Source organism: Orycteropus afer, unplaced genomic scaffold (assembly GCF_000298275.1).
Source record: "Orycteropus afer afer isolate SDZICR_OR568_19922 unplaced genomic scaffold, OryAfe1.0 scaffold00596, whole genome shotgun sequence".
Lineage (NCBI taxonomy): Eukaryota > Metazoa > Chordata > Mammalia > Tubulidentata > Orycteropodidae > Orycteropus > Orycteropus afer.
In genome coordinates this window covers 75,326-82,695 of record NW_006922183.1, presented here as the reverse complement: position 1 = coordinate 82,695, position 7,370 = coordinate 75,326, and the positions used below count along the sequence as shown (strand labels likewise).

At 41.1% G+C, this 7,370-nt stretch overlaps 1 pseudogene; it reads right to left on the bottom strand.

Annotated features, from left to right (window-relative positions):
* Positions 1-5,834: 5,834 nt before the first annotated feature.
* Positions 5,835-7,370, bottom strand: part of LOC103210341 — an 11,892-nt pseudogene continuing 10,356 nt past the window's right edge.

Here is a 7,370-nt window from a genome sequence, read left to right as displayed (position 1 = left end):
TTTTTTCCATCACTATTAACCCCCCTTTTTCACCTTTCTCTTGCCTCTGGTAACCACTAGTAAACTTTTGTCTCTATGCATTTGCCTTTTTTTTTTTTTTTTTTTAATTTTTTTAAATTGCTCTCTATTTAGTGGAGAACATTTAAGTTTTCCTTCTCTGATAGATTTCCACCTTACATAGTTTCTGTCTTTAGCAGATTTTATAGTACAAGAAAATGAACCATCCTATATAATCCCTGAATTAGCTGAGGTACCTGAACCTCTAGCAGAGATAGTGGAAGAATAAAGAGTGTTGAACCTATAAAAATACAAACAGATTCTATGAAAACTTTCCCTAAGCTTCCACAGTATCCTTTAAGATCTCAAGCTATTCAGGGCCTTACTCCTATAATATCAAAACCTGAATCCATTGCTGTTGAGTTAATTCTGACTTAATAGTGACTTTTCAGGACAGAGTAGAGTTCCTAAGGCTGTAATCTTCATGGAAGTGGACTGTCACATCTTTCTCCTGTGGGGTGGCTAGTAGGTTTGTACCACAGACTTTTCAGTTAATAGCCCACTGCTTAATCACTGCACCACCAGGGCTCCTTACTGCTATAAGAGAGAATTTAATTTTTCCAGGCTTAATTGTCCTGTGCACCAGTCCATGTAACACACCAATATTATCTGTTTGCAAACCCAATGGACAAGGATGTAGGTTTGTCCAAGACCCAAATGGTGATTCCTGGATTTTTGTTCTGAACCCCAATACACTTTTGTCTCAAGTACTGTCAGATGTGGAATGGTTTACTGCAATAGATTTGTTCTCAGCTTTCTTTAGTAGTCCTGTCGAGCCAGGTAGCTGAATAAGCACTTAGAATTATTAACCGAGGTATCTGATTATTAGGAAAGAGCTTTGTTTTTGTTCAGAGTCATACTCCATTTTGATTTTTAGCATAAGACTGGAGCCTAACATGTCTTAAGTTTCAATGGTGCTCTGGTAGATAAGTTTTAGAGAAGAATGGGGAAAGTTTAACAAACAATCAGACTAACCACTCTCAACTAACAATGAAGGAGGCAAAATCCCAGGGAGTGTCTATTCAGAGAGTCTTGAGATAATGTTCGTGTAGCATAAAGAATGTACATGTAGCAGAGGATTTCTTACTAGGTTGGCTCCAGGAAATCTGGCAGCTACCCTTGCAGAATTTCAACTTGCTATTTATTGTCTTATGTAATTCCAAGTTACCATGATTGTAACCAAGTACATTTGTTTTCTTTACTGGATTAAAAACACTTTGCACTCCGCAGAACACTGTGAGTCTCTTGACTGTGCTTCCAAATCTGTGAATTATTTTCTCTCTCAATAAAACTTTGTTTTTACTTTAAGCAGACTCCATGATTAAGCTCTATGACCTAGCCAATACCTGTTTGTAGTGCTCATAACCCAGGAAAACAGGGTCCTGTTACTAGAAGAGTTTCATCTCCCCCTGCAGGTCCTTTTGAACACTTCCAATTAGATTTATCCAATTATTCCCAAAAGTGTCTTAACATAAGGAAGTCTTGTGGTATATTGGTTAAGTGCTCACCTGGTAATCAGAAGGTTAGTAGTTTGAACCCACTAGTCCCTCTGGAAGAAAGATGAGCAATCTGTTTTTGTAAAGATTTATAGCCTTGGAAATCTTGTGGGGGCAGTTCTACTCTTTCTTATAGAGTCCTGTAGAGTTGCTATGAATTGGAATTGACTCAATGGCAAGGAATTTAGTTATCTGGTTTTATGCCTTATCATTCTATGCTAGTTAGTTTGTAAATTTTCTGGGTATACTGAAGCTCTTCCATGTTGAAAAGTCAACACTTTTACTATAGCAAAAAAGTTTTCTAGAGAAAGTTTTTCCTACTCGAGGGATTTCAGTCACCATTTCTAGTGATCAGAGTACTCATTTTACTGGACAAATTATATGGACACTGACCAAAATTCTACGTACTAATTAGCATTATCACTCTCCATATCATCCTAAGGGAGCTCTGGTAGTGTAGTGCCTAAGGCACTTGACTGCTAATCAGAAGGCTGGCGGTTCAAACCCACCAGCCACTCCTCGGAAGGAAGATGGAGCAATCTATTTCCATAGTGGTACTGCCTCGGAAACCCAAGGAGGGGTCACTATGAGTCAGGTCCGACTCGATGGCACACAACAACAACATATTACCCTAAATCATCGGGTAAGGCTGAAAGAACAAATGGACTCCTCAAATCAAAACTTTCCAAATTAATGCAAACTATTGAACTTCCAATAAGAATTGGTTGATGCAAAAGACCACTCTGAAATGCTGAAGAGCAAAGGTGTCTCTTTGAAGACTTAGTGCACCTAACCCAAGTCATGTTGGGCAATCCTACTTCCGTAGTGATACTGCCTCGGAAACCCAAGGAGGGGTCGCTATGAGTCGGGGCCGACTTGACGGCACACGACAACAACAACAACAGCCCAAGTCATGGTATTTTCAGTTGCCTGGTATGGATGCGAAAGCTGAACAATGAATAAGAAAGACCAAAGAAAGTTGATGGTTTTGAGTTGTGGTGTTGGTGAAGAATAATGAAAGCACCATGGTCTGCTAGAAGAATTAACAAATCTGTCCTGGGAGCTCTGGTGACATAGTGCCTAAGGTACTTGACTGCTAACCAGAAGGCTGGCAGTTCAAACTCTCTAGCTACTCCTCAGAAGGAAGGTTGGGCAATCTACTTCCCTAGCGATACTTCCTCACAAACCTAAGGAAGTGTCGCTATGAGTTGAGTCCTACTGAATGGCACATAACAACAACAACAACATCCTGGAAGAAGTGCAACCTGAATGCTCCTTAGAAGCAAGAATGACCAGACTTCATCTCACCTACTTTGGTCATATTGTCAAAAATATGGTGACATATGGTCATGTTGTTCCCTGGAGAAGGATATCATGCTTGGTAAAGTGGAGGGTCAACGAAAGAGGGGAAGACCCTCAATGAGATGGATTGACACAGTGGCTGCAATGATGGGCTCACATATAGCAAGGATTGTGAGGTTGGTGCAGGATTGGACAGTATTTTGTTCTGTTGTATATAAGGTCACTATGAGTCAGAGCTGACTCGATGGCATCTAACAACAACAACAACATTGGACTTCCATTCACAGTACCCCTTTTGGAAAATATAAGCTGATCTCTTATTAAATAGTGACCAGAAGATCCTTGTCTTTCGGTATTATGCCACACTGGACCCTATGATGCCTCATACTAAGATGACTCAATATTGTAAAAGCCTTGTTGCAGTATGCTAAAAGTTATTCCCAACGTGGCAAGGAAGCCTTCCCTACACTTGACTCAGAAGATCAAGTTCATCATTACTTATGTGCAGGTGACTGGATTTTCTGGAAACAAAAAAGAAAAACAACCCTTGAACCATAGTGGAAGGGACTTTATCGGGTTCTTTTAAGTACTGTCACTGTGCTACCAAACTGCATGATATTGAACCATGGGTAAATATTTCCCAGTTTAAATTGGCTCCACCTGACCCTTGATCTTGTCTTCCAGCTGGAAACCTGAAAATCAAGCTAACAGGAAGAGGAGTCAATAAGCTTGGGACAGCTTATTCCCAAGATCAGATGTGAACTCTGAATAGCATGCAGATTTGGTGGCTGTGAGCCAGTTTTACACGCATATTGGAGGTTTATAAGCTTATTTAAATGGGTGTCAGCAGTCAAATTTCATGTAAATGAATGCCCCAAAAACTAAGACAGGGTTGGAAGTAGTTTGTACTCACTCTTAAAGTGAAAATTTTCCACAGTGTGTGCTTTAAAAACTTTAATATGATTTTTTAAAGGCATGTGACGGTAGGTTTAAATAACTAGACCAATGTTGCCAAAGATTCAGTTAGGGCAGAGACAGGGCTGCACTAGGGTTTTGTGTCCAAGTATGACTCAAAAAACAGTACCCTTCCATGCACCCCATGCCAGATCATCCCATGGTAGGTGGAGTATGGTATGGGCTGAATTTCAAACTCTACAATACCCCTCGGCTAGAGTCCTTGTACCTGGAATATGTTCTAGTACAATATGTAATGGCCCTGGACAGAGATTGTTGGGAGAGTTTAAAGGGACCCAAAATAAAATATGGTGAAATTTTTTAACTTCGAGATTTTATATTTAGCAGAAGCATTTTGATAGGAAGTATGGCAAGGAACATCTCATAGATTTTTAAACTTTATTATTTAAATACAACTCTCTATTTGACACAGGTAGGCCAGGAATCATGCCTGTTTTTGTTCAGTATAATATTCCCAGCATACTGTGTGCAAACAGAAAGTTGCTCTCTCTCTCTCTCTCTCTCTCTCTCTCTATGTTAAATGAAACTGTAAACAAGGATGGCAATAGTCAGGTTTGTATCCAGTTAACAGGAGAAAGGTGAATGAATTTCAAACTATAGAAAATACCAGACACCGTATTTTCTATAGTGTCATGGTTCTCTAGTGCTGCTATAACAGAAATGCTACAAGTAGGTGGCTTCAACAAACACATTTATTCTCTCACAGTTTACGAGCTCCTTTTAGGAAGCTAGGAGCTCTGGTAGCATAGTGCCCAAGGCATTTGTCTGCTAACCAGAAAGCAGGTGGTTGAAACCCACCAGCCACTTCTTGGGAGGAAGGTTAGGCAATCTACTTTCGTAGTGATACTGCCTCGGAAACCCAAGGAGGGGTTGCTATGAGTCGAATCTGACTTGACTGCAGTGAGTTTGAATTTTTGGTTTTAGGAAGCTAGAAGTCTAAATTCAGAGTGCTGGCTCTAGCAGAAGGCTTTCTCTGTGTGTGTGTGTGTGTTTCTTGGTCCTGGGAGGATCCCAGCACAGGGACCCAGGGCCCAAATGACACACTCCACTTCCTGCTCAACTTTCTTGGTAGTAGTAGGTCCCTCTCTCTCTATTCACTTCGCTCTCCTTTTTTCTCTTGTAAGATCTCTTGTTGCAGGCCATACCCCAGGGAAACTGCTCTTACATGGGATCAGGGTTTTGAGGGGATTAAGGGTGTTGCAATTCACTGTAATTCTTTTACAACTGATTGGCTTATCACATCAAAGCACAGCTTGGAGGGTCATTACATAACCGCCACATTACATTATTATGTAACTGCCAAAACCACTGAGAATCATGGCCCAGCTGAGGATACAATTCAATCTATGTCATATTACATAGATTATGTAATATGTTATGTTACAGTGTTTAGTATATGTTGTTGTTATGTGCCGTTCAGTCAGACCCGACTCATAGCGACCCCTTCTTGGGTTTCCGAGGCAGTATCACTATGGAAATAGATTGCCCCATCTTCCTTCCGGGGAGTGGCTGGTGGGTTTGAACCCCCAGCCTTCTGGTTAGCAGTCAAGTGCTTTAGCCACTATGCTACCAGAAAAAATTTGAGTGAATGAATGAATAAATATCAATGTTGTTGTTGTTGTTATGTGCCGTCGAGTCGGACCCGACTCATAGCGACCCCTTCTTGGGTTTCCGAGGCAGTATCACTATGAAAGTAGATTGCCCCATCTTCCTTCTGAGCAGTGGCTGGTGGGTTTGAACCTCCAGCCTTCTGGTTAGCAGTCAAGTGCCTTAGGCACTATGCTACCAAATGGTAGTCAAATATCAATGTAGTTGAGTCTAAATATATGTATTATCATTTGATCCAGCAACAGCATTCCTAGCTGAAACTTCTCCCAAATGAGATGAAAACATGTATCCACATAAAAACCTGCACATAAATGCTTTTTTTTTTTTTTTTTTAAAAAAAGTCAGATAGCCAGTCTTTTTTTAAAATTATTATTTCTAAAGCTCTGCTGTGAATTTCTACTGAGTGCCAGTGATTACCTGCCACGGTAGCACCAGGTTATCTGTGTAATGAGCAAACAAAGGCTGGCTATCAGCAGACCAGGTGAGAGAGATGTACTGGGGCAGCTCGGCCTTGCTACTGGTGCTGACAACTTCTTGCTTCAGTTCATCTGTGATGATCTTGCCCTTCAAGTCCCAGATCTTGATGCTGGGCCTGTTGTATCATAGAGCCAATAGTGGTTGGGGCTGAAGCACAGGGCATTGATGATATCCCTGCCTTCTAGAATACAGAGGTGCTTGCCTTTGTTGAGGTCCCACAGCATGGCCATCCTTGCCTCCAGAAGCACAGAGGGATCCATCAGGAGAGACAGTCACAGTGTTCAGGTAGCTTGTGTAGCCTATATGGTTGGCTTTCAGCTTGCAATTAGCCAGGTTCCATACCTTGACCAACTTGTCCCAGCCGCAGGAGACGATATGGGGTTGCTGCTGTTGGGTGAAAAGCGGACACAAGACACCCACTCTGACTGGCTCTTATCCTGGACTGTGTATTTACAAAAACCCAGAGTATTCCACTGCTTGATGGTTTTATCTCAGGAGCTAGTGACAATCTGCTGGTTGTCAGAAGAGAAGGCCACAGTCAGCACATCCTTGGTATGGCCCGCAAATTGGCATGTAGTGGTGCCTTTTGTGAGACCTCAGAGGCGCAGTGTTCCATCTCAGGGCCCCAAAAGATGAAGTAGTTAAAGCATTCAGCTGCTAACCAAAAGGTTGGTGATTTGAACCCACCAGTCACTCCGCAGGATACAGCCTTAAAAACCCTATGAGGCAATTCTACTCTGTCCTGTAGAGTCCCCATGAGTTGGAATTGACTCAAATGGCAGTGAGTTCATTTGGAATCTTTATGGAAGCTGACTGCTAGATCTTTCTCCGGCAGAATAGTTGGTGGGTTTGAACCACCAACCTTTGATTACTAGCTGAGTACTTAACCACTGCACCACTAGTGCTCCTTTTGTGTATCCATACAATGGTTTAATATACAGTGATTTTTAAAAAATAAGCTGTCAGTCATGAAAAGACATGAAGGAAACTTAAATGCATACTGCTAAATTAAAGGTGCCAGTCTGACAAAACTATGTACTATATGATTTCAACTATATGACATGCTGGAAAAAGCAAAACCATAGACAGTGAAAAGATCAGTGGTTGCCAGAGGGCCAAGGAGAGGAGAGAAGGATGAATAGGTGGAGAGTGGAGCCTAGAGCATTTTTAGGGTAGTAAAATTGTTTTGTTTGACACTGTAATGGTGAACACAGGACATTATACATTTATCAAAACCTAGATAACTGCAAAGCAAAAAGAGTAAACCCAAAGGTAAACTATGAAATTTAAGTAATAATAATGTATCTATATTGGTTTATTCCATTATGACAAATAATGTACCACAGGAATAAAAAAGGTTAATAGCAGGAGAAACAGTGTGGACAGGGAGAGTATATATGGCAACTCTGTACTTTCTGCACATTTTTTCTCTAAACCTAAAACTACTCTAAAAAA